Source organism: Schistocerca piceifrons, chromosome 4, assembly GCF_021461385.2.
Source record: "Schistocerca piceifrons isolate TAMUIC-IGC-003096 chromosome 4, iqSchPice1.1, whole genome shotgun sequence".
NCBI lineage: Eukaryota > Metazoa > Arthropoda > Insecta > Orthoptera > Acrididae > Schistocerca > Schistocerca piceifrons.
Genome location: NC_060141.1, coordinates 24,740,876 through 24,762,912, shown reverse-complemented (window position 1 = coordinate 24,762,912; position 22,037 = coordinate 24,740,876).

The following is a 22,037-nucleotide window of genomic DNA, read 5'->3' as shown; positions in this document are numbered from 1 at the left end:
TAACATGCGCATTCATTGTGTTCTGACTGTTTTGCACTGTATACATGTCAACATAAAACGGAGGAACAGTGTGAAATCGCATGGACGCAAACATCGGACCAACAACGACGACGTATTTGGCGATACCCTATTATGAAAGAAGCATCTTCAAAACTGTGTGATACACGTAAGTAATTCCTCAACGATACTAAATTTTCCAGCTCAATCAAATGATGATGATGTTTGGCTTGTGGAGTGCTCAACTGCACGGTTATCAGCGCCCGTACAGTCTCAATCTTTACACAGTCCAGTCTCGTCACGTTCATGAATGATGATGAAATGATGAGCACTAAACAACCACCCAGCCTCGGGCAGAGAAATTCCCCAACCCCGCCGGGAATCGAACCCGGGACCCCGTGATCCAGAGGCGGCAACGCTAGCCACTAGACCACGAGCTGCAGACAAATGCACCCGAGGGACCCAAAATAGCTTACCTCGGGCACTTGCACTTAGTGTGGCAGAATCAAACTGATGAAAGAAATCTCGTAATCTCTTCTCTACCAATTTCCAACGGTGAATGTTCTTTCCACCAACGGAAGTGGATTTGAGTACTTTGGATTTAGCAGCCCTGTTTTTTAGATTTCTTGTGAGGCTAAGAACCACTTACGGAGGAACACTATGGAAGGAACTGTGGGGCCGCACACCATAAAATAAGGAACAAGTAAACGCATTGAACTATCGCAGCTACAAGAAATACGAATGATGGCGGGACATACAGTCTAGTGAATCTTGCGACTACGAACGTGATAATGGTGCACGACAATTGTAAAGGGAAAAGCGACGGACTTCAGTTCAGTTAGAGCGGCGCTGCTGCTGAAACGCAGAGATCAGTAAACTACTGTCTGGTGGAAAGGCCGTCGGATCGGTTGTCGCGTATTACTGCCACACCAACACGTCAGCAGCCGCTATCGAATTCTGATTGCGAGTTTCACCAAAGAGCCGTTTGTAAATTTATTCGGGACGAGTCGTATGTGGGCATAATGATTTCATGCGGAAGGAACGGACAACGCTAATAGACTCCCTCGTCTGTTTGCATTAGCAGCGAGAGCAGAAGCAAATACGAGCCCAGCCGTATTCCATTTTGATCGAATATCAACGCTGACATATTGCACATCTGTCTGCTCTCGTAACGAAGGGATGCGGAGTTACCGTCGCTTTTGTTGAAATTTAGTTCTTTCTGTTCAAATATAGCAATACCGATTACAGCTCTGTTACTGGCGCTTCGGATTACTAAAGTTACACAAAGTCAAATTAAATAGTACACTCGTCAATGAATGTTTAAACTTTTCATTGTTAATCATTTTAGATATGTTGAAACCTGTATTAATAAAATCTCGTACCATTTCTGTCGAAATCAGGTTAACATTTTTAAGTCAATAAAGTGTGAGGAGAGGGTAAAATGTCACACCGTTCCCGTTTAGAAGAAAAATGGGAAATGTACAGATCTCTCAGGCACAGCGCCAGCAAAATGGGAAAACATTATATACGAAAACAGGTCGGGTCATAAACCGAAATCCTTATTTTTATATTGACCAACATTATAAATTCAGAAAAGTTCTTTAGTTTAAATACCTTGGATCACGAAAGAATAACCTCAGGGTCAAGATGTCTATACTCACTAAGCGACCCACTCAAAAGTAAAGCTTTGTCAATCACCACAAAGGTGAAGATATACAACACTATCATCTGCCCCATAGTACTGTACGGTTCAGAAAGCTGGATGCTTAAAAGAATGAAAGAGAAAAACTGAATGTTTTCGGAAGAAAAGTAATGAGAAAAATCTGTGGAGCTGTGGTGGAGAATGGCGTATGGAGAATTCGAAAGAACAATGAAATTTATCAGCTAATGAAGCAACCCACTATCATCCAGAAATTAAAAAACAGGAGACTCCAATGGGCTGGACATGTGGCTCGAATGGAAAACAACAGAATCACCAAGAAAGAATTTGAAGGAACTTTCCAGGCAACAAGACCATTGGGTCGACCTCGTACAAGGTGGAAAGATGACACAGAGGAGGACATCGCAGCATTAGGAATTTCCGCAGGGTGGAGAGAGGCTGCGAGAGATAGAATGAGAAAAATCTGTGGAGCTGTGGTGGAGAATGGCGTATGGAGAATTCGAAAGAACAATGAAATTTATCAGCTAATGAAGCAACCCACTATCATCCAGAAATTAAAAAACAGGAGACTCCAATGGGCTGGACATGTGGCTCGAATGGAAAACAACAGAATCACCAAGAAAGAATTTGAAGGAACTTTCCAGGCAACAAGACCATTGGGTCGACCTCGTACAAGGTGGAAAGATGACACAGAGGAGGACATCGCAGCATTAGGAATTTCCGCAGGGTGGAGAGAGGCTGCGAGAGATAGAAGGCGGTGGAAGCAGGACGTTGATGCAGCGCGTGGTCTACACGGCCTGTGATAGCTGAGAAGAAGAAAAAAAGAAGCACAATTTACCAGATACTGGGTTCAAAAAATTATATGTTTGAAATGGATCACATAGAACTACTTCAAAAAAGAGTCAGTAACAGTTTTTGGGTTCCATTAGAATAGGTAGTGTTCCAAATTTGATCGAAGTCGTTGGACAATCATCAAGTGTGTCCAAAACACTACGAAATGCAGGTTATGACGAGAAACTAGGGCACAACTTGTTAGGGTTTGAGAAATCAATTTCAGAGGATTCTCAGACACAATTAGTGCATATAGAATATTGTCCCAGAGTGGAAAATTATTGATAACGAATGCTCCCTCAATAATAGAAGAATATGTCTTTCATTAAGTTACTATGCGTTGTCCCAATTTAGTTCCAAACATTATGAAAAATGTACAGTCATCTTTAACGTTATGAATAATCGGTATTTTCGCCTCTACAGGGTGTTACAAAAAGGTACGGCCAAACTTTCAGGAAACATTCCTCACACACAAATAAAGAAAAGATGTTATGTGGACATGTGGCCGGAAACGCTTAATTTCCATGTTAGAGCTCATTTTAGTTTCGTCAGTATGTACTGTACTTCCTCGATTCACCGCCAGTTGACCCAATTGAAGGAAGGTAGTGTTGACTTCGGTGCTTGTGTTGACATGCGACTCATTGGTCTACAGTACTAGCATCAAGCACATCAGTACGTAGCATCAACAGGTTAGTGTTCATCTCGAACGTGGTTTTGCAGTCAGTGCAATGTTTACAAATGCGGAGTTGGCAGATGCCCATTTGATGTATGGATTAGCACGGGGCAATAGCCGTGGCGCGGTACGTTTGTATCGAGACAGATTTCCAGAACGAAGCTGTCCCGACAGGAAGACGTTCGAAGCAATTCATCGGGGTCTTAGGGAGCACGGAACATTCCAGCCTATGACTCGCGACTGGGGAAGACCTAGAACGACGAGAACACCTGCAATGGACGAGGCAACTCTTCGTACAGTTGACGATAACCCTAATGTCAGCGTCAGAGAAGTTGCTGCTGTACAAGGTAACGTTGACCACGTCACTGTGTGGAGAGTGCTACGGGAGAACCAGTTGTTTCCGTACCATGTACAGCGTGTGCAGGCACTATCAGAAGCTGATTGGCCTCCACGGGTACACTTCTGCGAATGGTTCATCCAACAATGTGTCAATCCTCATTTCAATGCAAATGTTCTCTTTACGGATGAGGCTTCATTCCAACGTGATCAAATTGTAAATTTTCACAATCAACATGCGTGGGCTGACGAGAATCCGCACGCAATTGTGCAATCACGTCATCAACACAGATTTTCTGTGAACGTTTGGGCAGGCATTGTTGGTGATGTCTTGATTGGGCCCCATGTTCTTCCACCTATGCTCAATGGAGCACGTTATAATGATTTCATACGGGATACTCCACCTGTGCTGCTAGAACATGTGCCTTCACAAGTACGACACAACATGTGGTTCATGCACGATGGAGCTCCTGCACATTCCAGTCGAAGTGTTCGCACGCTTCTCAACAACAGATTCGGTGACCGATGGATTGGTAGAGGCGGACCAATTCCATGGCCTCCAAGCTCTACTGACCTCAACCCTCTTGACTTTCATTTATGGGGGCATTTGAAAGCTCTTGTCTACGTAACCACGGTACCAAATTTAGAGACTTTTCGTGCTCGTATTGTGGACGGCTGTGATACAATACGCCATTCAAAGGGGTTGCATCAGCGCATCAGGGATTCCATGCGATGGAGGGTGGATGCATGTATCCTCGCTAACGGAGGACATTTTGAACATTTTCTGTAACAAAGTGTTTGAAGTCACGCTGGTACGTTCTGTTGCCGTGTGTTTCCATTCCATGATTAATATGATTTGAAGAGAAGTAATAAAATGGGCTCTAACATGGAAAGTAAGCCTTTCCGTACACATGTCTTCATAACATATTTTCTTTCTTTGTGTGTGAGGAATGTTTCCTGAATGTTTGGCCGTACTTTTTTGTAACACCCTGTATATGCTTCCATCCAGTTACTAATATCATGGTGATCGTTACACATGTCAATTGAAATCACTCTCAGAAAGGGGGTCTCACTTCGGTCGAATATTAAGGAGAAATACGCTTCTTTACTGGCATCGAGCTGGGTCCCTTGACTTTCTTATCACTCGGTACTGACAATGTCTCGTACAAGTCACTCCATCAAACGTTGAGGAAGGCGTCCAGGTAACTTGAAAATGGGAAAATTATGAATTGCAGTGTGGATTAAAAAGATAACTAACAGGCAGGGATGGAATGTACGCCGTAGGAAGTGGTCTGCACATGACAGCTTCCCTCACTCGCGGCACGAGTCCCCACTTGGTCCAGTCGTTCCGGCGTTGTGGTCGACCACACCTTAATGGTGCGGCTCCTCATAGTGCTTCAGGCACGTAAGTTTCTCGCAGCTTCTGCTTCACCTGGAAGGCCTTTTCTTCAGTCGTCCCAAGCAACAATGCCGTTTAGGATCCGCGTACAGGGTGTGCTGGAGGTGTGGGACACGTACAACCCCAAATCCAGGGTTTTAACCCCCTGCCATCACGGTTACTGCAGAGGCCCAGACTAATTTTAGATTTGGTGCTGTACAGGAGAGATTGCACTCCTCCATATGTTTTTACTGCATTGTTTTATGACGTTTTAACTGAGCACCACAACTCTGCAGCTGTCTTTAGGGATGGGTCGAAACAGGGGGATCCAGTTGGTTACTCTTTTGTTTTCCCTGATTGTGTCCCCACAGTCCGACGCCTCGAGATTTTACTGTCTTCGACGAGGAATTATATGCGAGCACAGGAACAGATGAGATGTACCTCAAGTGCTAAATTTCTTGTCTGTTCCGATTCTCTAAGTGCCCTTCACACTCTACAACGCTTGCATCCAGCAGATAAAGTAGTCCAGAATATCCAGGGCGCCTTTCTCGAACTACAAAGGCTGGGGAAATAGGTGTCTTTCTGCTGGGTACCAGGGCACATGGGTATTACGGGGAATGAAAGGGCGGGTGTAGCTGTTAAGGAGGCGTGTTGTGATCCTCAATTTTTTTAGTGTGCCGTCCCCCTGCATGCTATCAGACAATCTCCATTCCTTCCGAACTGACTATGCAAATGTAGACGATATGTGGCTCAAATTCAAAGATATAGTAGCAACAGCAATCGAGAGATTCATACCTCATAAATTGGTAAGAGATGGACGTGATCCCCCGTGGTACACAAAACACGTCCGAACGCTGTTGCAGAGGCAACGGAAAAAGCATGTGAAGTTCAGAAGAACGCGAAATCCCGAAGATTGGCTAAAATTTACAGACGCGCGAAATTTGGCACGGACTTCAATGCGAGATGCCTTTAATAGGTTCCACAACGAAACATTGCCTCGAAATTTGGTAGAAAATCCGAAGAAATTCTGGTCGTATCTGAAGTACACAAGCGGCAAGACGCAGTCAATACCTTCGCTTCGCAGTGCCGATGGTACTGTTACCGACGACTGTGCTACTAAAGCGGAGTTATTGAACGCAGTTTTCCGAAATTCCTTCACCAGGGAAGACGAATGGAATATTCCAGAATTTGAAACACGAACAGCTGCTAGCAATCAAGTTGATTCCGTATTTCTAGATTTCTGGAAGGCTTTTGACACCGTTCCTCACAAGCGACTTCCAATACAGCTGCGGGCCTACGGGGTATCGTTTCAGTTGTGCGACTGGATTCATGATTTCCTGTCAGGAAGGTCGCAGTTCGTAGTAATAGACGGCAACCATCGAGTAAAACTGAAGTGATATTAGGTGTTCCCCAGGGAAGCGTCCTGGGACCTCTGCTGTTCCTGATCTATATAAATGACCTGGGTGACAATCTGAGCAGTTCTCTTAGGTTGTTCGCAGATGATGCTGTAATTTACCCTCTAGTAAGGTCATCCGAAGACCACTATCAGTTGCAAAGCGATTTAGAAAAGATTGCTGTGTGGAGTGGCAGGTGGCAGTTGACGCTAAATAACGAAAAGTGTGATGTGATCCACATGAGTTCCAAAAGAAATGCGTTGAAATTCGATTACTCGATAAATAGTACAATTCTCAAGGCTGTCAATTCAACTAAGTACCTGGCTGTTAAAATTACGAACAATTTCAGTTGGAAAGACCACATAGATAATATTGTGGAGAAGGCGAGCCAAAGGTTGCGTTTCATTGGCAGGATACTTAGAAGATGCAACAAGTCCACTACAGAGACAGCTTACACTACACTCGTTCGTCCTCCGTTAGAATATTGCTGCGCGGTGTGGGATCCTTACCAGGTGGGATTGACGGAGGACATCGAAAGGGTGCAAAAAAGGGCAGCTCGTTTTGTATTATCACGTAGTAGGGGAGAAAGTGTGGCAGATATGATACGCGAGTTAGGATGGAAGCCATTAAAGCAAAGACGTTTTTCGTCGCGGCGAGATCTATTTACGAAATTTCAGTCACCAACTTTCTCTTCCGAATGCGAGAATATTTTGTTGAGCCCAACTTACATAGGTAGGAATGATCATCAAAATAAAATAAGAGAAATCAGAGCTCGAACAGAAAGGTTTAGGTGTTTTTCCCGTGCGCTGTTCGGGAGTGAAATGGTAGGGAGAGAGTATGATTGTGGTTCGATGAACCCTCTGCCAAGCACTTAAATGTGAATTGCAGAGTAATCATGTAGACGTAGATGTTGATGTAGATCACCTCGCTGTTCAAGTAGTTCAAGTACAGCGTCATGCGTCGATGGGACGACAGTGGCTGGAAGTGACTGATAATAAGCTGGAACTCGTGAAGCCCACTTAGAGGCCACGGCGCACCTCCTTTCAGCCACGAAGGCGGGACGGGATCCTCCTGCCTGGCCTTCCCACAGGCCACAGCCATATGAGGCCTGCCCTCTTACTCCAGCTATAGGACTCTTAATATGTGGCACTTGCGGCATACATATCACAGTGCGCCACGTTTTACTGCACTGTGTTTCATTTGAGGACCAGAAGGCAGTGGCAGATTTGCCGCCAGATCTGTGCTCTACTTTAAGTGACGTTTAAACGAATGTGGTGGGACTTTTCAGGTTTTGTGATTTGTCCAACTAGTTTCCAAAAATTGGAGGGAGATGGTCTCACTGTATTTACGGGGTAACTGGCTCACCCACGTTTTTTGTAAGTGGCCAGCCAGTCACATTTCCCTGTTCCTTTCTTTTAGTTCTTCTGTGGTTTTCCTTCTGTTTTAACCCGTTCTACGGTGTATTAATGCCTGTGAGATCAAAATGGTTCAAATGGCTCTAAGCACTATGGGACTCAACATCTGAGGTCATCAGTTTCCTAGAACTTAGAACTAATTAAACCTAACCAACCTAAGGACATCAAACACATCCATGCCCGAGGCAGGATTCGAACATGCGACCATAGCAGCAGCGCGGCTCCGGACTGAAGCACCTAGAACCGCTCGGCCTCAGCCTTTGAGATAGAGTGCCTGTGTGGCTAAGTGCGAGTGAGGTGGAAGTGCCTAAATGTGTGTCATTTTACACGTTCTCTCCTCACTGTCGAACAACAATTTTAATCATTTTACTCTAATTCGTTTCCTTTAATACACTATGTGATCAAAAGTATCCGGACATCCCAAAAACATACATTTCTCGTATTAGGTGCATTGTGCTGCCATCTACTGCCAGGTACTCCATATCAGCGACCTCAGTAGTCATTAGACATCGTGAGAGAGCGGAACTCACGGACTTCGAACGTGGTCAGTAGATTGACTGTCACTTGTGTCATACGACTGTACACGAAATTTCCACACTTCTAAACATCCCCAGATCCACTGTTTCAGATGTGGTAGTGAAGTGGAAACGTGAAGGGACACGTACAGCACAAAATCGCACAGGTTGACCTCGTCTGTTGATTGACAGAGACCGCAGACAGTTGAAGAGGGTCGTAACGTGTAATAGGCAGACATCTATCTATCCAGGCCATCACACAGGTATTCCAAACTGCATCAGGATCCACTGCAAGTACTATGACAGGCGGGAGGAGAGAAAAACTTGGATTTCATGGTCAGGCGACTGCTCATAAGCCACACATCACGCCGGTAAATGACAAACGACACCTCGCTTGGTGTAAGGAGCGTGAACGTCGGACGATTGAACAGTGGAAAACGTTGTGTGGAGTGACGAATCACGGTACACAATGTGGCAATCCGATGGCAGGATGTGGGTATGGCAAATTCCCGTTGAACATCATCTCCCGGCGTGTCTAGTACCAACGGTAAAATTTGGAGGCGATGGTGTAATGGTGTGGTCGTGTTTTTCATGGAGGGGGCTTCGACCCCTTGCGTGGCACTATCACAGCACAGGCCTACATTGATCTTTTAAGGACCTTCTTTCTTCCCACTGTTGAAGTGCAATTCGGTGATGGCAATTACATCTTTCAACACAATCGAGCACCTGTTCATAATGCACGGCCTGTGGCGGAGTGGTTACACGACAATCACATTCCTGTAATGTACTGACCTGAATCTTATAGAACACGTTTGGGATGTTTTCGAACGCCGACTTCGTGCCAGGCCTCACCGACCGTCATCGATACCTCTGCTCAGTGCAGCACTCAATGAAGAATGGGCTGCCATTCCCCAAGAAACCTTCCAGCACCTGACTGAACGTATGCCTGCGAGAGTGGAAGCTGTCAAGGCTAAGGTTGGGCCAACACCATATTGAATTCCAGCATTACTGACGGAGGGCGCCACGAACTTGTAAGTCATTTTCAACCAGGTGTCCGGATACTTTTGGTCACATAGTGTATGTGTAAGGGTGCTGATAACCTCTGCGTTGAGCGCCCGCTAGCTCGGAACACACACACACACACACACACACACACATACACACAAAAGTTAGATTAAGTAGTATGTAAGCCTAGGGACCGATGATATCAGCAGTCTGGTCCCAAAGGAACTTACCACCACCACCACCGCATCTCAAACCATGCATGATCAGATATCTATATAATTCAGATAACGGATTCCCCTGCCTAATGAATATCTCCATTACTTCAACAAATTCTCCAGTAAACACACACAAGATAGTTCTGACACACTAATGTCACAGTTTCTACAGGTAAAGAAAAAGCGACCGCTGGAAAAAGTAACATGGAACATTTGAGAGCATTAAGAACTCTTCCTAAAAACACGCAATGCATAAGAAAATAATATACAGCAATTTGAAGTTGTGCTTTAATCTTCGAACTACACAGTAGTTTGTGTTACTGAGCAGTGGTGTAGAGGTAGACAAATGCAACATCAAGTATTATCAATGTAAGAAAGGACAGATTCTTGTTGTAGAACTACTTCAAAGGCTGCAGTATCATGCTTTTATATCAGAAAAGGACACAGCTTAAATCAAGACATAACCTCGTCAAAGTAAGTGAATACAGACACTTCGAAATATTAGCTACTGAATTGGCATCAACAAAAAATTAATCATTATATGTGTATATTGATCACCCAGTGGTAGTGTGGACACTGGTTTCAATAAATTAAAAGGATTTCTAGATAAAGTTTCAACATAAAAGTCAACATAATTTTTGCGGAGACATATACATAAATACAAATCAGAGGTTTTGAATGTCCCTGTTGATCAGTAGTGCAACAAGGATTACTACAAAGATTGCGTCACTAATCGACGATGTAGTCACAAATACGAACAAGGAAAAACGTGATGCAGCTCTAAAAGATCTTGAACACACTGATGATATCTGCCAAATAATGTAAGTAAGGTCAAGGTGGGGAAAAAGTCCCTAAACGGCAGGCCTACAAAAGGCAATTATCAGAAATGTACGAGAGAACTAGCAAACCAAAGTAGGGGTTACGTGTATAGAAAAACTAATGCAGATAGAAATTCAATACATTCTTAACATTATTTAAATTGAACTTCGAAATTTCCAATATTGCCCACATCAGTATCAACGTTTCACACAAACACAGGGATAGCAGCAAACCCTCAACTACCGTACCTGAGTTCCACGAAAAAGAGTCACAATGAGCCAGAGTTCTTACATTAAGGTCGTAGTTAAAAAATGATTTATACACGGGTGATGACTGCTGCAGCAAAAGCCACGTAATGACAAAATAAGTTGCAATGCACAGAGTAAAAGCAAAGCAGTTTGGGACGTCATTAAACAGGAAACAGGGAGAGTCAGACAAAAGCATAATAACATACTGACAGGAGAGGAGAATGTAACAAATGATCCACACCATGCAGAAGAGTTACTATATAAGCATTTTTTTAGGTACTGCAGAAAAATTGCAACAGAAATTCCGAAAAATACAAATATAACATCTACAAATAGTTAAGCACTAAGTGTAATGATGTTACTACCAGCCATAGACCATGAAATAAGTAAAGAATAATAATTCAGTACGCTTAGATGAAATACAAATGTATGGGTGCTGGAAACAATGAATACAGAGAAGATCTACAACACTTATTTTACTACTGTCTTTGAAACGTTGCATTAACATGTTTCAAAATGTATTGATTGAGATACTTTCGCAAACTCTTTGCCAAGTGACTGCATAGGCAGTTAGTGTTTGGTGGGACAGTTCGCCATTAGCTAATGGCATGCCTTGGCGGTTTAGAATGCCGTGTGGGTCCTTGTTCGTAAGAAGTCAGCCATTACGCTCGTGTACTGTACCATGGACTGTTAGGAGGTATCTGGCTCGGGACCCTTGTTTTGAAATAAAGCATGCCGTTCTGATGAAAGTAGTTTTGTTTGATCGAGAGCCAGGTTTTTGAACTGTCTTCGCCATGTACAAGATCAAGCAAACTTGTATTCAGTGCTGAAATACAGTTTACAGTATTAGGTTAGTAGGTTTGCTCATGTATACTGGTCTGCGCACAGTATCCTCTACGTTATGTGCCGTGGAGTAGGCTCAGGGAGGTCTCGAATTAATGAGTACTTGGGTATTGTTTACTGCATCATTTTTAATTTCATTTCATTCTGGAATACCCTTAATTTTTCAGCGTTAAATATTCAAGAAGTACAAGTTTACTTTTGTTTGAATTACTTCGGAATACTTTTGTGACAGTAGAATCTTGCTTTTGTATTGATTAATGTGGATAGAATTATGGCCACATGATTACAACTTGTGTACATATTCTTAACGATGAATATATAAACTATTAATAACACTTGCGCGATCTTGTTTACCTGAATATGCTCCCCTGTACTGATTTTTTAAATTTATTTAATGTGTCTGAAATCTAATGGGACTTAACTGCTTAGGTCATCAGTCCCTAAGCTTACACGTTACTTAACCTAAATTATCCTAAGGACGAACACATACACCCATGCCCGAGGGAGGACTCGAACCTCCGCCGGGACCAGCCGCACAGCCCATGACTGCAGCGCCTAAGACCGCTCGACTAAACCCGCGCGGCATACTGATATTTTATTTAAATGTCCTTCAGGTAGGGAGCCACTATGTTATTGTTGCAGTTTCATGAAAAGCAACGGCTGAAGTGAAAGTCACTATCATGATGAAATACGAGGGGCGTCTAGTATGTAAGTTTCCCTATTTTATATACAAAACAACATTACAGATAATTTATCATACTGAAGTAATTTTATTGACGCTGTACAATGTTTCTGTTACTTTTGTACATGGTGGCCTTGTTTTTCCAAGAATTTTTGGTACCGTGACACAAGTTTTTCCATACCAGTGTTGTACCACATCGGGTCCGGCGCTCGCAACCAGCTGTCCACTGGTTGGTGTGACTTCATCATCGGTGTTAAAGTGCTTACCTCCAAGATGACTTTTAAGTTGGGAAACATGTGAAAATCAATTGGGGTAAGATGCAGTGAATCTTACGAGCTCCGTATGGGTCATTCGATCTGTACCAGAACGAGCACTGTCATTTAGCGAAAGAACGTTGAGGGACAGAAGTCCAGGATGTTTTCTCTTGATGGTAGCTTGCAGATTTGACAGGACACTGTAGTATCTCCTTGCATTCGTTCTGATGTTGCTAGGCAGGCAGTGTACGAATAACACCCCCTGACAGTCCCAAATGATGGTTGCCACAACTTTCCCTCCCAAATGTGAGACCTTTTCGTTTCTTGGGCCACAGTCGCCAGGTTTCCTGCACACCATATTTTGGTGCTTTGTCTAATTTCTAGAATGATGGACCGATGTCTTATCTCCGTTTGAATGCTCATACACTTTTCTCTATAGAAAGAGGCTAACTTCCGATGGATATCGTCAGCGTATACTTGTTTTGCAGCGAAAAAATGAATGACAGAGGGCGGCTCACGTGTGGACACAGTTTGTAGTGGTAATTCCATGCAGCTGGCAGCATACCGGCAAGATACTGCGGTATGCCTCGTAGGCCGGTGTGAGGGTTGTCAGCACACACGAGTCGAACTCACCAGCCATCACGTGTCATGGGCACAGTTTATTTTTCAGAGAAATAAACTAGGGAAACTTCCTTATTGAACGCCCTCGTATATGCCTTGTGAGACATGGTTGGAGCTTGGCAGTACTATTAACTACTATCTCTTTGCGAGCTGGCTAGTTTTCAGAAACTGAACAATGTGTGACGACGCGCGTTGCTGTGTCGCTGGGAGCTGGCACAATACGTATTGAAGGACTGTGTCACTGAACTGACATCATGTTTACGTATAACAGTACTGAATCTCTAGCGAATGACTTAACTAATCTCTGCACTCTGAACTGATGGCTACACATCTGGTGAAACTGCCCCACAGCTATGAGTGAGATGCTACGTTAGGACAACCTGTTGCTTTCAAAAAGCTAGTCACTTACATACTCTAGATTATTTATGATATACAGGCCCTTATCGTGTCCATTGCGTCTATATGTCTTCACCTTGTTAATTGTTACATTCTGATATTTGTTAGCAAAAAAATTAATTTCACCTTTAGTATTATAGTTGCTAAAAGACGGGAATTGAACGGCATATGTATCAAATTTTCCTTCAACACGATCTGTTTTACCACCATAGTTAAATTCAACATTAATAGTTTCCACAAACTGCGTTCGCCAGCGACACGTCTTGCCCAATGTAATATGAAACTGTGCGATGTATGATTACGTCGCAGAAGGTTCTCAAGTCAGACAGTGATAGAAATTTATTTATAGAAATTTACTTCGTGGCTACTATGTATGTTATTCTGCGTATCACCAGAATTTTAGGGAGTTATCAGTACTACTTATGCGAGTGGTTGAAGCAATTTCAAACACATACACCTTCTTCAATTCTAAACATCTCTTCAAAACACTATGGGTTTTAACTGTGCCACATGAGCACATTTACCGACCTGTTGAACACATAAAGAATAACACTGATAATTACAGCAGAAACAGCTCTGCCCATATCCATGGAACAAAACGTAAACTGAAGTTACGTTTACCTAGAAAGAAGAAACATAAAACTCGAAAAAGCTATTTGTACCAAGGAAACAAATTGTACAATAAATTGACCAAGGAGTTTAAAGCGATTGCTGAAATGGACTCATTAAACAAGGCAGTTAAAAAGTACCGGTTAAGCAGTATATTCCGTAAGTCGAGTTGAAATGCGTGTTCTACGCAGGAAGAATTCGTGCACACTCGGAATCGAGTTACACCCGACGACGACGACGACGACTACTGTATACTGAAGGCTTACTTGGATAACACAGAGCAAAGGTGTGATAAAAAATGTGACACAAGTAACTAATAATAACGTTAGTAATAATAAATCGTACTTAATTTCACATAATACGTCCAAACTGACATTCACTTTCCATGCCCAACGTCTCACTCATTATAGAGTGAAGATGAGTTAGTTTTGCAACGCAGCAACTCAGAAATTGCGGCACACAAAACAGAAACCACCCGTCGTCGATGTCAGCAGATTGTGTGTATAGTGTTACGTATGAAATAATGTGTATGTTGTGTGTGTAGTATGTGCAGTGACAGGGCGTAAGGAATGGACGTGCAGTGTAGCAGTAGTTCTTTGTATTGTTGAATAAGTTCTTTGCAAAATGGTATTGTACACTAGGAATAAACTCAATGACGTAGCACTGTTTTAAACAGACTGGGCTTATATTGGGGAGGATGGAGCGTCCAATCTTCAGCTGGTCATCCTGAGTTAGATATCCCGTAGTTTCCCTAAATTACTTCAGGCAAACGCCTGGCAGGTTTCTGCTGTAAGCCCACGGCCGACTACTTGTCTCGTATTTGTGCAAATTGAGTCCTAAGTGCGTAAATTTGCTATTTATGAATCACGTTACTTTTATTGTTGTTAAATTGTAATATCATGTCAGGCCCAAGATCCTTGTAAAAGTGGTCTATGGATTAATAAAAGGACGTATACTGTTTCTACTACTACTACTTCTACTACTATTAATAATAAATCAAGTACAGACGCTATTTTTCACCATGGGGAAACTTGATATTCTAAGGATATTTGTATTACTCAGTATCTCGTTAACGCCTTTCGATATCAAGTTTTTGTAATCGGCTGCAGTAGTTCATGATCTCATTCAGTCGCTGGGCATGATGTGCTAGATTTTCCAAAGCTCTTACGTTCCTTTGTTAAAAACAAATAGAGATTAGCACTTAGAGGAGGTCGGCGACTGACGAGGTCATTATAGCCGTGCCACAAGTTTATATGGTGAAATGATGGGGAAGAGAATTGGGTGTATTCTTTTCAAGGGAATCATCCCGGAATTCCACCTTAATAAGCTTCGTAAACCACGGAAAAATCTAAAGACGGTTGGCCATGCAGGGGTTGGACTCCAGCAACTCCCGAATATGTCAACATTTATTTCCCTTATTTATCTACTTGTAAATGTAAATGTCGTGTGACTAGGGCCTCCCGTCCATTAGACCGTTCGCCGGGTGCAAGTCTTTCGATTTGACGCCATTTCGGCGACTTGTCCGTCGATGGGGATGAAATTATGATAAGTAGGACAACACAACACCCAGTCCCTGAGCGGAGAAAATCTCCGACCTAGCCGGGAACCGAACCCGGGCCCTTCGTATTGACATTCTGTCACGCGACCACTCAGCTACCGGGGGCAGACATCTACTTTGCATACCCTCATTTCAATTAACGAGATGCTATGTTGTTGCAGTTTATCACACATTTGCTTCATTTCTGCTTCTACTGTTTGTGTTACTAACAACGGAACCTCCTCATCGCACCCCCCTCAGATTTAGTTATAAGTTGGCACAGTGGATAGGCCTTAAAAAACTGAACACAGATCAATTGAGAAAACAGGACGAAGTTGTGTGGAACTGTGAAAAAATAAGCAAAATATACAAACTGAGTAGTCCACGGGAAAATAGGCAACATCAAGGACACTGGGACCGCACGAGCGTCGTGGTCTCGTGGTAACGTGAGTAGCTGCGGAACGAAAGGTCCTTGGTTCAAATCTTCCATCGAGTGAAAAGCTTAATTTTTTATTTTCAGTTTATGTGACAAACTCTTATGTTTTCATCACTTTTTTGGGAGTGATTGTCACATCCACAAGAAAACCTAAATCGGGCAAGGTAGAAGAATCTTTTTACCCATTCAGCAAGTGTACAAGTTAGGTGGGTCGACAACATATTCCTGTCATGTGACGCACATGCCGTCACCAGTGTCGTATAGAATATATCAGATGTGTTTTCCTGTGGAGGAATCGGTTGCCCTATGACCTTGCGATCAAATGTTTTCGGTTGCCATTGGAAAGGCACGTCCTTTCGTCTACTAATCGCACGGTTTTGCGATGCGGTCGCAAAACACACACACTAAACTTATTACAGTGAACAGAGACATCAATGAACGAACGGACAGATAATAACTATGCAAAAATAAAGAAAGTAAAATTTTCACTCGAGGGAAGGACCTCCCGTTCGGCAGCTGCTCACGCTACCACGGGACCACGGCGCTCCTGAGCTCACATTCTCCATGATGTTGCCTATGTCGCCTATGGACTACTCAGTTTGTATATTTTGCTTATTTTTTCAGTTTCACACAACGTCTTCCTGTTTTCTCAATTGATCTGCGTTCAGTTTATCAAGGCCTATCCACTGTGCCAACTTATAACTAAATCTGAGGGGGGTGCGATGGGGAGGTTCCCTTGTAAGAGCAAGCGATAGCTCATGATAGAAAGTCTCAAATCTCTTCGCCTGTGGTGATGGATAACATTAGAACTACCGCGTCTCAGCGTTCCGCTTGTCTCTAGTTGTCTCACGGGCAACATTTCAATTAACAAAGCGACACGCCTTGATCCACACACACATCCTTTTTATAATCCTTCATGACTACTAGAGCCCTCACTGAGTGTCATTTTCCGCTACAGGGGAATTTACTTCACATTTGGTTTTACGCTTTTTCTCACGCCCCAAGTCTCAGAGCAGAACCCTCACGACGAACTACTACATTCAGTTTTTTCAGTCCGTGTTTGTAGTTGTTGATTAAACTTACTTATCAACGGTTGCTTTACGTGTACGTCATTTTAGTATTACAACAGCAGTTTAATTAACCACAGTACAGAGAAATAAACAATACAAATAATTTAGAGTCATCAGAATTCCACATGACACGGATTTAAAATCTACTTTTGGCTTACATGCTGTTTCTTACACGAGACCTGGTACACAGTAGCAAGATATGATCCAACCAAGCGACTGCTCTCTGCCCCTCATTCGGTTTCATTTTATGCTTAGAATGTCGCTGTGACACTATCAGCGAAAGATGATCATGTCCAGCATTCTGGCAGCTCGGGATTTCTGTGCGACGACTTCTAATCAGGTACGTTGCGACACACTGTTACGATGACCGCCGTATGTCGCGTCAGTATAGAAGATGTTTGTTAATGGCTATAAATTTTACCGAGTCTTTGTTGTGTAGGGTAAGAGATACGTAGTACGTGACAGGGAATTCCTAATTGAAAAAAAAAGAGAACAGTGATTTCAGAGACACTTCTAGATCATATACTAATACTGGCGCTCTTCTCAAATCAAGTTTCCAACTCCGTTTCTGAATACGTGTTGGCCTCTTGCGATGGAAGTCCTAGTTCGTAAAATGTGAAACGCGGCCTTCTCCCGGGCCTAGAGCAATACGTTTCACCCTCCTTCCACTTTGAAACACTCGAGATTCCTTATAGAGTAATTTTTATCGGCACCTCTGCCCAGATCAAGAAAAGTTTTCTGTGATCTATCCGTCAATTAAGCTGTAAGCTACTTTGTGGAACACGAAGGAAGGCTCCGATCCATCCTTTGCCTGCCATGTTGTAAATCCTACCCCCATCCTAAAACTTCCATCCCAGGCACAAGTCCTTCTTGTATATACATCTTACATCATATTTCACAAATAATCCTGTGCAGCCAATTATCTGTATCCTAGACACTATTTACTAATAGCAAGTTGTATTTATGGAGTGTAGAATATTGGGGAACAGGAAGGGATAGACACATGAAGAAATGCATATGTAGATATGTGAGTGTCAAAAGAGCGCTGAAGTTAAATCCACTGGGGAAAGTTCTGAAACAATGAAATAAGGAGTACAGGCCGTCCGTAAATAGTCATTATAACTTAAGAGTTTAATACCTTTAAAACTATACTAGATATTAACAAAAAGTTTTCACCATGTGAAGAGATAACCCAAAGTTTCGTTTGTTCACACACATCAGTGTGGGAACGCTTGGTGGCACGGATAATATCTGGTCGGAATTCCATTTCTGCACGGTGACATGTTCGAATGTAGTGCGAAAGCGTGCCTTCAAGTCCTGTAGGAGTTCGGTACTCCACATACATTATAGAACCCCACAAAACGAAGTCTGGTGGTGTGACCTCTTCTGTATGAACCAAGTCGCACCATGAGCTTTCTCCTGTGCCGCTCACGTTTTATCAGACTCAAGTTCAATTTCGTAACAATATTCCGTCACCTTGAAGTTAACAAAAAATGTGAGTTATCACATGTTGAAAATTATTTGTTAATATCTAGTGTAGATTTATAGTTATTAAAGTCTTAAATTATAATTTATGGACACTGTGTTACTGCAGCCACGCAAAACATACGACTTAATTTACTGAAAGCCCAATCAAGTGTAAGTATTTATAAAGAACATCTATGAACGAAAACCCCTGAGAACGAAATCAAAAGAGGGCCCACAAAACTCATACTGTACAGTATTACTAGTGGAATAAACTGCAACAGATAGGGCCCGATTGTACAGATGAAGAGAGACGGTGTAACGGGACATCCTCCTCTAGCATTACTTTTCCTCAACAGTAGTTATCGATATCAGTATTATTATTAGAATTTTGGACGGGTCCATATTATCTCAGCTGCTTTTCTGAAAACTTTCATATAATTTTATATGCAGTATGTTATATTTCAAGATAAAACTTATGGAAAGAAATTACTTTATTTTTAATGTTGTAATCGATAAGTACTAGTTGTGAATCTATAGTTCAAACTACTTTTTTTAAAACATTTGAAATCGAGAATTATTTGGTACACTTAAAATTTCTGTAATTAATTACTCAATATAATACTGTTTACTATGTTTATTTGTGGATTCATTTATGAAATAACAATCGAAACTAATAGAAATTCATTTGTCAAGAAAACTTGTAAACTCTTTGGAATATAGTTATTTCTGCTGAGTGAGGTAGTAGTAAGCATGCCTCAGATACGATCGGAGGTATTTTTGTATTTTGTGCGAACTATCTAATTTCGGCTATGTTAATGTGAAACATCAAAAGACTGTTTGATATGCTGAAATGTGACAAAATATATTGACGTGACAAAAATTCTCCAACAACAATCTTCAAATTTATTTAGATTAATTCAGCCATGAGGACGCAAAACGTGGGAATTTCAGCTTCAAGAATCAGACCCCTAGACAAGAAGAACTGGAACCAGCTGTACGTGAAAAGATAGGTAAACTAGCAAGTTTATTGCACATTACCGATCATTAAAATTACCACACCACGAAGGTTACGTGCTACAGACGTGAAATTTAACCGACAGGAAGAAGATGCTGTGATGTGCAAATGATTGCAAATGATTAGCTTTCCACAGCATTCACACAAGGTTGGCGCCTGTGGCGACACCTACAACGAGCTGACATGAGGAAAATTTCCGACCGATTTCTCGTACACAAACAGCAGTTGACCGGCGTTGCCTGGTGAAACGTTGTTGTGATGCGTCGTGTAAGGAGGAGAAATGCGTACCATCACGTTTCCGACTTTGATAAAGATCGGATTCTACCATATCACGATTGCAGTTTATCGTACCGCGGCATTGCTGCTCGCGTTGGTCGAGATCCAATGACTGTTAGCAGAATATGGAATCGGTGGGTTCAGGAGGGTAATACGGAACGCCGTGCTGGATCGCAACGGCCTCGTATCACTAGCAGTCGAGATGACAGGCATCTTATCCGCATCGCTGTAACGGATCGTGCAGCCACGTCTGGATCCCTGAGTTAACAGATGGGGACGTTTGCAGGACAACATCCATCTGCACGAACAGTTCGATGACGTTTGCAGCAGCATGGACTATCAGCTCGGAGACCGTGGCTGCAGTTACCCTTGACGCTGCATCACAGACAGGAGCGCCTGCGATGGTGTACTCAACGACGAACCTGGGTGCACAAATGACAAAACGTCATTTTTTCGGATGAATTCAGGTTCTGTTTACAGCATCATGATGGTCGCATCCGTGTCAACGCACATCGGAAGCGTGTATTCGTCATCGCCATACTGACGTATCACCCGGCGTGATGGTATGGTGTGCCATTGGTCACAGGTCTGTTTCACCTCATGTTCGCATTGACGGTACTTTGAACAGTGGACGTTACATTTCAGATGTGTTACGACCCGTGGCTGTATCCTTCATTCGATCCCTGCGAAACACTACATTTCAGCAGGATAATGTACGACCGCATGTTGCAGGCCCTGTACGGGCCTTTCTGGATAGAGAAAATGTTCGACTGCTGCCCTGGCCAGCACATTCTCCAGATCTCTCACCAATTGAAAACGTGTGGTCAATGGTGGCCGACCAACTAGCTCGTCACAATACGCCAGTCACTACTCTTGATGAACTGTGGTATCGTGTTGAAGCTGCACGGGCAGCTGTACCTGTACACGCCATCCAAGCTCTGTTTGACTCAATGCCCAGGCGTATCAAGGCCGTTATTATTGCCAGAGGTGGTTGTTCTGGGTACTGATTTCTCAGGACCTATGCACCCAAATTGCGTGAAAATGTAATCACATGTCCGTTCCAGTATAATGTATTTGTCCAATGAATACCCGTTTATCATCTGCATTTCTTGTCGGTGTAGCAATTTTAATGGCCAGTAGTGTAATTTTGGCTCCTTTCAAATCTTCATAAAAGACTGATGCGGACAATAGCTGCAAGTAGGAAGGAAGGGGTGGATTACAACGGGAAGATGATGCATTTACTGGAAGTGGAAGATGATGACAATGTTGGCGATGTTGATGACTGACGTATTGTCAGGAGCCCTTATTCCATCGTCCCCACAGTAAACAGACAGCATCTTGACCGCAGGTAGTTCCTCTGGCTTTGCCACTCTCGCGCCGGCCGCAGACGCAGCGGCAGGTAGCGGCGGGCACCTGCACGCAGGCGGCGGTTATCTGGGGCGGCGCCGCGGCGGGGCGCTATCGGCCGCGACAAACACACAGCGTGCGGCCCCCCACGTGTTGTTTTAGCGGCCTGGCTGCCGCTGCTGACAGTTATATTAATTTTTCGGACTGTGTCTAATCAGGGGCGGCGGCGATACAGTGCGGCAGCGCGATAACGCAACCCCGACCACCCGTTTCTTGTCCTGCACAGCGAGCCGCGTTGGCCGTAGTTGACACTCTAAAATAGATACTTAATCTGAGCTTGAGAGAACGTTTAGTTTGCAAACTAAACAACTCCGTATCCGAAGACGAAGCAACATTGTTAACAGTAACCAATCATACATTCACTGCTGGCTACTACAATTTCATTAGTAGGAATCTCAGCAAGTGACGAAATTTTCCTTATTGTGTGCAAAAAAATGAACAACAGAATTATCTGAATGTGAATCGGAGATGTACAGACAAACAATTACAATTTCAGAAAAATTGGATCATTTATTCAAACGAAAGAGCTTCACAAATTGAACAAGCCAATAACGCGTTGGTACACCTCTGGCCCTCATGAAAGCATTTATTTGCCTTGGAGTTGTTGGAAGTCCTTCTGAGGCATATCGTAGCGAATCCTGTCCAACTGGCGCCTTAGATCGTCAAAATCCCGAGCTACTTGGAGGGCCCTGACCATAATGCTTCAAATCATCACAATTGGGGAGGGGTTCTACGACCTTGCTGGCCAAGGTACGGTTTGGCAAACACGAAGACAATCACTAGGAACCCTCGCTCTGTGCGGATGGTCATTATCGTGCTGAAATAGAAGCCTAGGATAGCACGTCTTCGCCGGCCATCGGGGCTGAATTCGAAGCGGCAGTCATGACTGAAGACAATTCCTTTCCAGTCAATGACGTTCCTGGCAGAAGACGTGTCTG